Source organism: Ochotona princeps, chromosome 8, assembly GCF_030435755.1.
Source record: "Ochotona princeps isolate mOchPri1 chromosome 8, mOchPri1.hap1, whole genome shotgun sequence".
Classification (NCBI taxonomy): Eukaryota; Metazoa; Chordata; class Mammalia; order Lagomorpha; family Ochotonidae; genus Ochotona; species Ochotona princeps.
The window spans coordinates 14,265,628-14,271,627 of record NC_080839.1 but is presented as its reverse complement, the minus strand read 5'-3'; the positions used below and the strand labels follow the sequence as shown (position 1 = coordinate 14,271,627).

At 42.2% G+C, this 6,000-nt stretch overlaps 1 protein-coding gene across 1 annotated transcript in view; it reads left to right on the top strand.

The window, feature by feature from the left end:
* Positions 1-946: 946 nt before the first annotated feature.
* The window catches only part of CKAP2L (cytoskeleton associated protein 2 like), a 66,566-nt gene continuing 61,512 nt past the window's right edge, over positions 947-6,000 (top strand). The window contains exon 1 of the mRNA XM_058667637.1: positions 947-954. The gene's annotated coding sequence lies outside the window, so the exon portion shown is untranslated. The remainder of the gene's footprint in view (positions 955-6,000) is intronic.

Here is a 6,000-nt window from a genome sequence, read left to right as displayed (position 1 = left end):
CAGTGCCCTAGTTCCCACAGGTCCTCTGTGGAAAGCCAGGCCTCAAGAGGGAACATCGGCTTTCTCCTCTGTTCACCCCAGCCCGGCCAGGGCAAACGTCAGTGAGGCTTCACAGGCATCAGGCTCCCAACAGTAGCAGCAGGGGCAGTGCCATGGAGGGCCAAAGCTACTAGATAGAACAGATTACCCATGCCAGGCTCTGGGATATGCTTAACCAGGCCTGCGGTCACCTCCCAGTTCCTGCTCAGAAGAGGTCAGGAGCCAGAGAAATTGTAATTATTGACACCATGATTCCTTTATAAAGCCATTCATAGTTATGGGAACCAGACAGCCTTTTTTCCCCCCTCCCTTTGGTTTTCAAGGTATAACCTCTCAACAACCTTATGGAAGTATAAATAATATACAAACTAAAAGACAGAAATTTAAAATGTTTACCACAGTCAAGATAATCTCTGGCCACTATTAAGATAACAAGATATTCATTAACCCCAAGCATTTCCTCTTCTCCCTCATAATCTTTCCTTCGCTACTTCCTGCCCCTCAACTAGACAATTTCCAATGCATTTGGTCCTCATGTATCCATCTTTGTTTTCTATGATTTTATGTAAAAGAAAGTACACCACATATGTATTCTTCTATACCTGGATTCTTTCAGCATAATTATTTTGAGATTTATCCATACTGTTCATTGGACTGGTCCTTTGACACTGCTGGGTAATATTCTTCTGTGCTGATGGACCATAGTTGGTTTATCCATTTACTGGTTGATGACCTTGAGGTGTTTGTGCTTTTAGCAACCACAAATAGAGTTTCTGTAAGTGTTCCTAGAACATTCCTGTTTAAGTACTTGCATAAACATAGGCTTTTGTTTCTCCTGGGCAAATAAAGACCTACCAATAGAGGGACTGAGTCATATGGTCAACAGATACTTAACGTTTTAAGAAACTGTCAAAAGTGTTTACCATGGTGCTGGTACCATTCTACATTCTCAACAGCATTGTATGACAGTTCCAGTTCTTCCACGTCCTCCCCAATACTTGATACTAATAGTTGGTTTTTTTTTTTTTTTTACTTTAGATACATAAATCAGTGCATAAATGACTACCAGAGAATCTTGAGTTCCATCTGTAATCTCATTGGCACTTCAAAGTGTGTCAAGCACACAGGAGACACTTGTTCTGAGATGGGCCAGTTTTTTACAGTAAGTAGGACGAATTACAGACTGGTAATTCCACTGACAATCCCATGCCACATGCCAGAGGGCACATGCAGAGAGAAGAGCAGGGGAGTAAAAAGGAGGTGCAGGGGCTCCAGTCCTGGCCTCATAAATATACATTAAATCACCATAAGCAGGTCACTGGACTTCCCAGGGACTCAATTTGCTCATGTGTAAAATAGAAACCTTGGAATAATTACCCTTATTACCTAGGTTGGTGGCACTTCTATAAAAGGAACAAACTTCCAAAGGTTAGTTAAGAAACATATCGAACACAAAAGGACATTTGGATATTTTTCAGTCTTTGTTTTTATCAGCAAATCTTCCTTTTGATTTTCAGAACTCCCTTGGGATGACAGTGTAGCTTCTCTCACACTATGGCTTTCTGCTATGGTAGAACACCATTCCAAGATCTATGACACCACAATAAGACACTGCTCGAGGCACCAGCCTGCCATACAGGAGTGCATGTATCTGAATTCAGGCTCTGCTTCCAATTCCTGCTTTAGCAATTACACATCCAAGTGAGAAACCCGGATTGAGTTCTCAGCACTTGGCTTTGACCTAGTACAATTCCAAGTGCTGCGGAGATTTGGGAAGTAAGTTACCTGAGGGAAAGTCAATTTCCCCTCTCCATCTCTCTCTCCCTCCAACTTTCTTCCTTCTGAATAAAATGTGAAAATAACTTCTAGGAGATTTATTTATTTGAAAGGCAGAGTGACAAAAACAAAGAGCAAGAGCGAATCTTTATCTGCTGACTCAATCCCTAAATGGTCAAAGCCAGGAAACTAGAACTCCATCCAGGTCTCCCAAGTGCGTGCAGGGGTCCAAGCACTTGGGCCATCTTTGGCTACTTTCCCAGGCACATTAGCAAGGAGATGGGGTGGGAGTAGAGCTGAGACTTGAACTGGAGCTCCAATATGGGTAGCCAGCATTGCAAGCAGCAGCTTAATCTGATAGATACACCACAACACCAGCCTCCAAAAAATAAAAATTATTTTAAATTGTTAAAGAAAAATTCCAATCCCTTGTGGCATCCTCAAATGGCATGTCTAGGACAAACACATGGGACCATGAAAACCTCAGAGGTACTGATATACCAGAAGGGAGAAATCATAACAGAGCTGTCCAGCTGCAGAGTGGCCTGCTTCACCAAGTACCCAGGGTCCAGGCTCCTGAATCACTCCCCTCTTTGTAGAAGTGCAGTGGAAGAAATCACTTATCCTTGCTTTTAGGGAGGGGTTGGACTAGGGAAATCATTTATGCATTCTAAACAGAAGGAACATAATACAAGTTTTCTTAAAAACTTTTTTTTCACTTTAAAACTTTCTTTGCCTAATGAAATTGAATAACTAGGATAGGCATTGCCAAATTTTAACAAAGCCTTGCCTTAAGACAATGCAAATGGACAGTCAGCAAGTAAGCACATGGTGAGTTCTAGAGCCTCACTTCAGTGGTGAGGGTTATACAGAAAGACTTCCAGAATTGCAAGTGAGGCAGAGCACAGCTTAGTTCCAATTACTAGATTACACTAGAAAGGGTCAGCCCAGGGGGACCTCTTGTAGGGGTCTACTGCCCAAAAAGTTATCCAGGAACCCAGCAGGAAGAGAAGTAGCCCTTCAGAAGCCTGGAAGAGAACATTCCCAAGAACCCAAGGCCAGAGCTAGATCTCTCTGGAAACATTTTTGAGATATTATTGTAGTGTTTTTAAATGTTAAAAAAAGGTTTTTTCTACAATAACAAATGTGGTATATGTTTTCCATACTAAGTTTTTCAGTAATAGAGAAACACACAATAAAAAAATTTTATATATCTATAATCCCACCATGAAAACACCACTGTTCTTGACACACTGGTATATGGCTAGCCAATAGTATCACCAACTAAAATGCAGATTTTGTTTCAAAGTGTTGAGTTTATATTATCACTTTCAAAAATTAAAACAGGGACAGGTGTTTGATGTAGTGATCAAGATGCCACTCCTTGGGGACGCCCACTTCCCATATCAGAGTGCCTAGGTTAGAGTCTCAGCTGTTTGACTCCAGTTTCCTGCTAATGCGCACCCTAGGAGGTAAGATGCAGTGGCTCAAGTGGGAAACATAGATTGAGTTCCTCACTCCTGTTTTCAGCATGGCCCAGTATCAGCAGTTGTAGGCATTTGGGTAATAAATCAGTGGAGAGAAGACTTCTCACTGCCTAACTCTCTGTGTCTTTCTACTTGTCAAATAAATATATACAAAAAGCAAAAATAGTGCCATTGGCGAAAGTGTGCAGAAGTGGACACCATCCTACAATGCAGGTAAGCAAGATTGAGGGACAGCTTCCTGGACGGCAGCTGGTCAACAGAGCATCAAAAGCTACCATGGAAACACTTCTGGGACCCAGGTTCTGCTTGGAAAGAAAATTTCTTTCCAGCATTATTTAGAAATTGGTCTTTCTTTGGTTATGATACTTTCACGGTTTAAATTCTTTATATTTAAACCTTTCATTTATTTGGTATGAGGAAGAAAATGTCACCTTATCTTTTTTTTCCAAATGCTGTCTCTCCTTCATTAGTTAATCTACACTTTTCTCCCTCTTGCCCTGAATACTAGAACTTGAGTTTTGAAGTGGAATCCACCCTCCGTCCAGCTACATTTCAGGAAATCTGAGACAAAGTTAGAAAATCCAGTGTCCCTCAATCCTCAGGGACAGGCACTGTGTCACTTCCCTCCTTGTGTGCTTCGTTTCTCTGAACTCCCTTTTTCCACACTACTAATTCATTGATTCAGAGTTACAGAAATTCCCAGCGCTTACAGACAAAGCAGAACTGACCCATGGGGAAACCTGGGGAATACTTAGTCTACTGAGTTAAGCCTGCCCTATACAATGACTCAAGTTGTCTATGGCAAAACCATCATTTTCCTTCCCAGACCATTTCCTCTTCTGGACTTCTCTATTTCTGTCACCCAGACACTCAGATCTTGATGTCATCCTCCTCTGCTCTTCTGCACACTCAAGTGACTTTCCTCCCTAGAACTATTTCCTTCACCTCTTCTTCCCACCTGTTACTGGTCCCTATTGCTGCCTCCTCACTATCCACTGGGAACAACACATTGATCTACCAGACTTTACTTACTTCTTCTGCTAATCTGTTATACTCACCACTATCAGAGTTTTCTGTGTCACATTGGTTCTCTTGTGCAAAATGCTCATTCTCCATCAATGAGAAAGTTAAGATGTTACATTTAGAAATGCCATCACAATCTGGTCCTACCTCACCTAACTCCCAAAATTTTTTCCCCTTGTGAAACAAGCTCTCCACCTCTGACACACCGTCTATCTCTGACACACTTTATTATTGTTCTTCTCTTCTGCCCTATCCTGAACTGCATTCAAGTATGTAGATATAGATATACAGACCTATTTTAATGGCAGAGAGAACAGAGACAGAGATTGTCTATATGCTGGTTCACTCCCTAAATGCTCACATCAATCTAAGCTGGGCCGTGCAGAGGTTGGAAGCCAGGCACTTAAGCTGGGCCTCCTACACAGGTGGCAAGAATCCAACTACTTGAGCCACCACCACTGCCTCCCAGGATTGTATTAGCAGGAAGCTGGAATGAGGAGAGGAGCCAGAACATAAACTCAAGCACTTCAATGTGAGATGTAGTTGTCCCGGGCAGCATTTTAACCTGTGTCAAATACCTGCTCCTGGGAATATCTTTAAAATACATCTGCCAAGTATTTAACAGAGTATTATCGTGTCTGATTTTAATTTTTGGCAACTTAAAATTGCATTGCACCTTTATACCCTTGTATTTACGTTTTTCAGTGAGTCAATAATACTCACAAAAGCAAAGTTCCCAGGACCCGGCAAAGCACTATGGGTGTGACTATGTCCCCCAAAAGATTATGTGTTGGGCATTTAATCCCAAATTCATGTGTTGATGGTATTTGGAGGCGAGGCCTTTGGGAGATGATTAGGATTGGATGAGGTCATGAGGGTGGGGCCCCCATGATAGCATTAGTGGCTTCACAGGAAGAGGAAGAAGGACCTGAGCCAGCATGCTTGCTCTGCTCACCCTGTGATGCCCTCCACTGGGTTATGACACAGCTCAAAGGCCCTTCGCAGATGCAGGCATCATGCTCTTGGACTTCCCAGCCTCCAGAACCATGAACTGGATTAACTGCTGGTTTGTGTAAGTTACCTGATCAATCTCAGGCATTGACAGAAAACAGGCTATGATATAAAGCCTTGCTTTTCCCAACTCATTTTAAAATTCTAAAAAGTATATTTGTTCATAACAGGCAGAAAAATACAGAAAGGAATCATTCACTCCCCAAATACCCACAACAGCAAGATGAGGTCAGGCCAAAGTGCTCACTTGAAACCCCATCAGGGGTACTAGGACCTCAAGCACTTAAGCCATCGTCTGCTATATTAATAGGAACCTGGATTAGAAGTAGAGTACCTAGGGGGCTAGAACTAGCACTCTGATCTGGAATTTGGCCATCACACGCAGTAGCAAGCAGCAGCTTTAGCCCAAACACTACAATGCCCACCCATCCAGCAAACTCATTGCTTAAAAAACACAAATGCCAACCAAGCGGAATGAATTAAGTTCTGAGTATGACTCTAAGTTGAAGATTTTATCGACCATTTTTTCCAATCAAAAAGTTGAAAATGGGGGTCAGAGAAGGAGTGGGGAAGAAGGGTGACTGAACAAGAGTGCTATAACAAAGTCATGGGAAGCTGGGGACATCAATAAGAAATTCCAAAGGGGAGCCAAGGAGCATTTAGC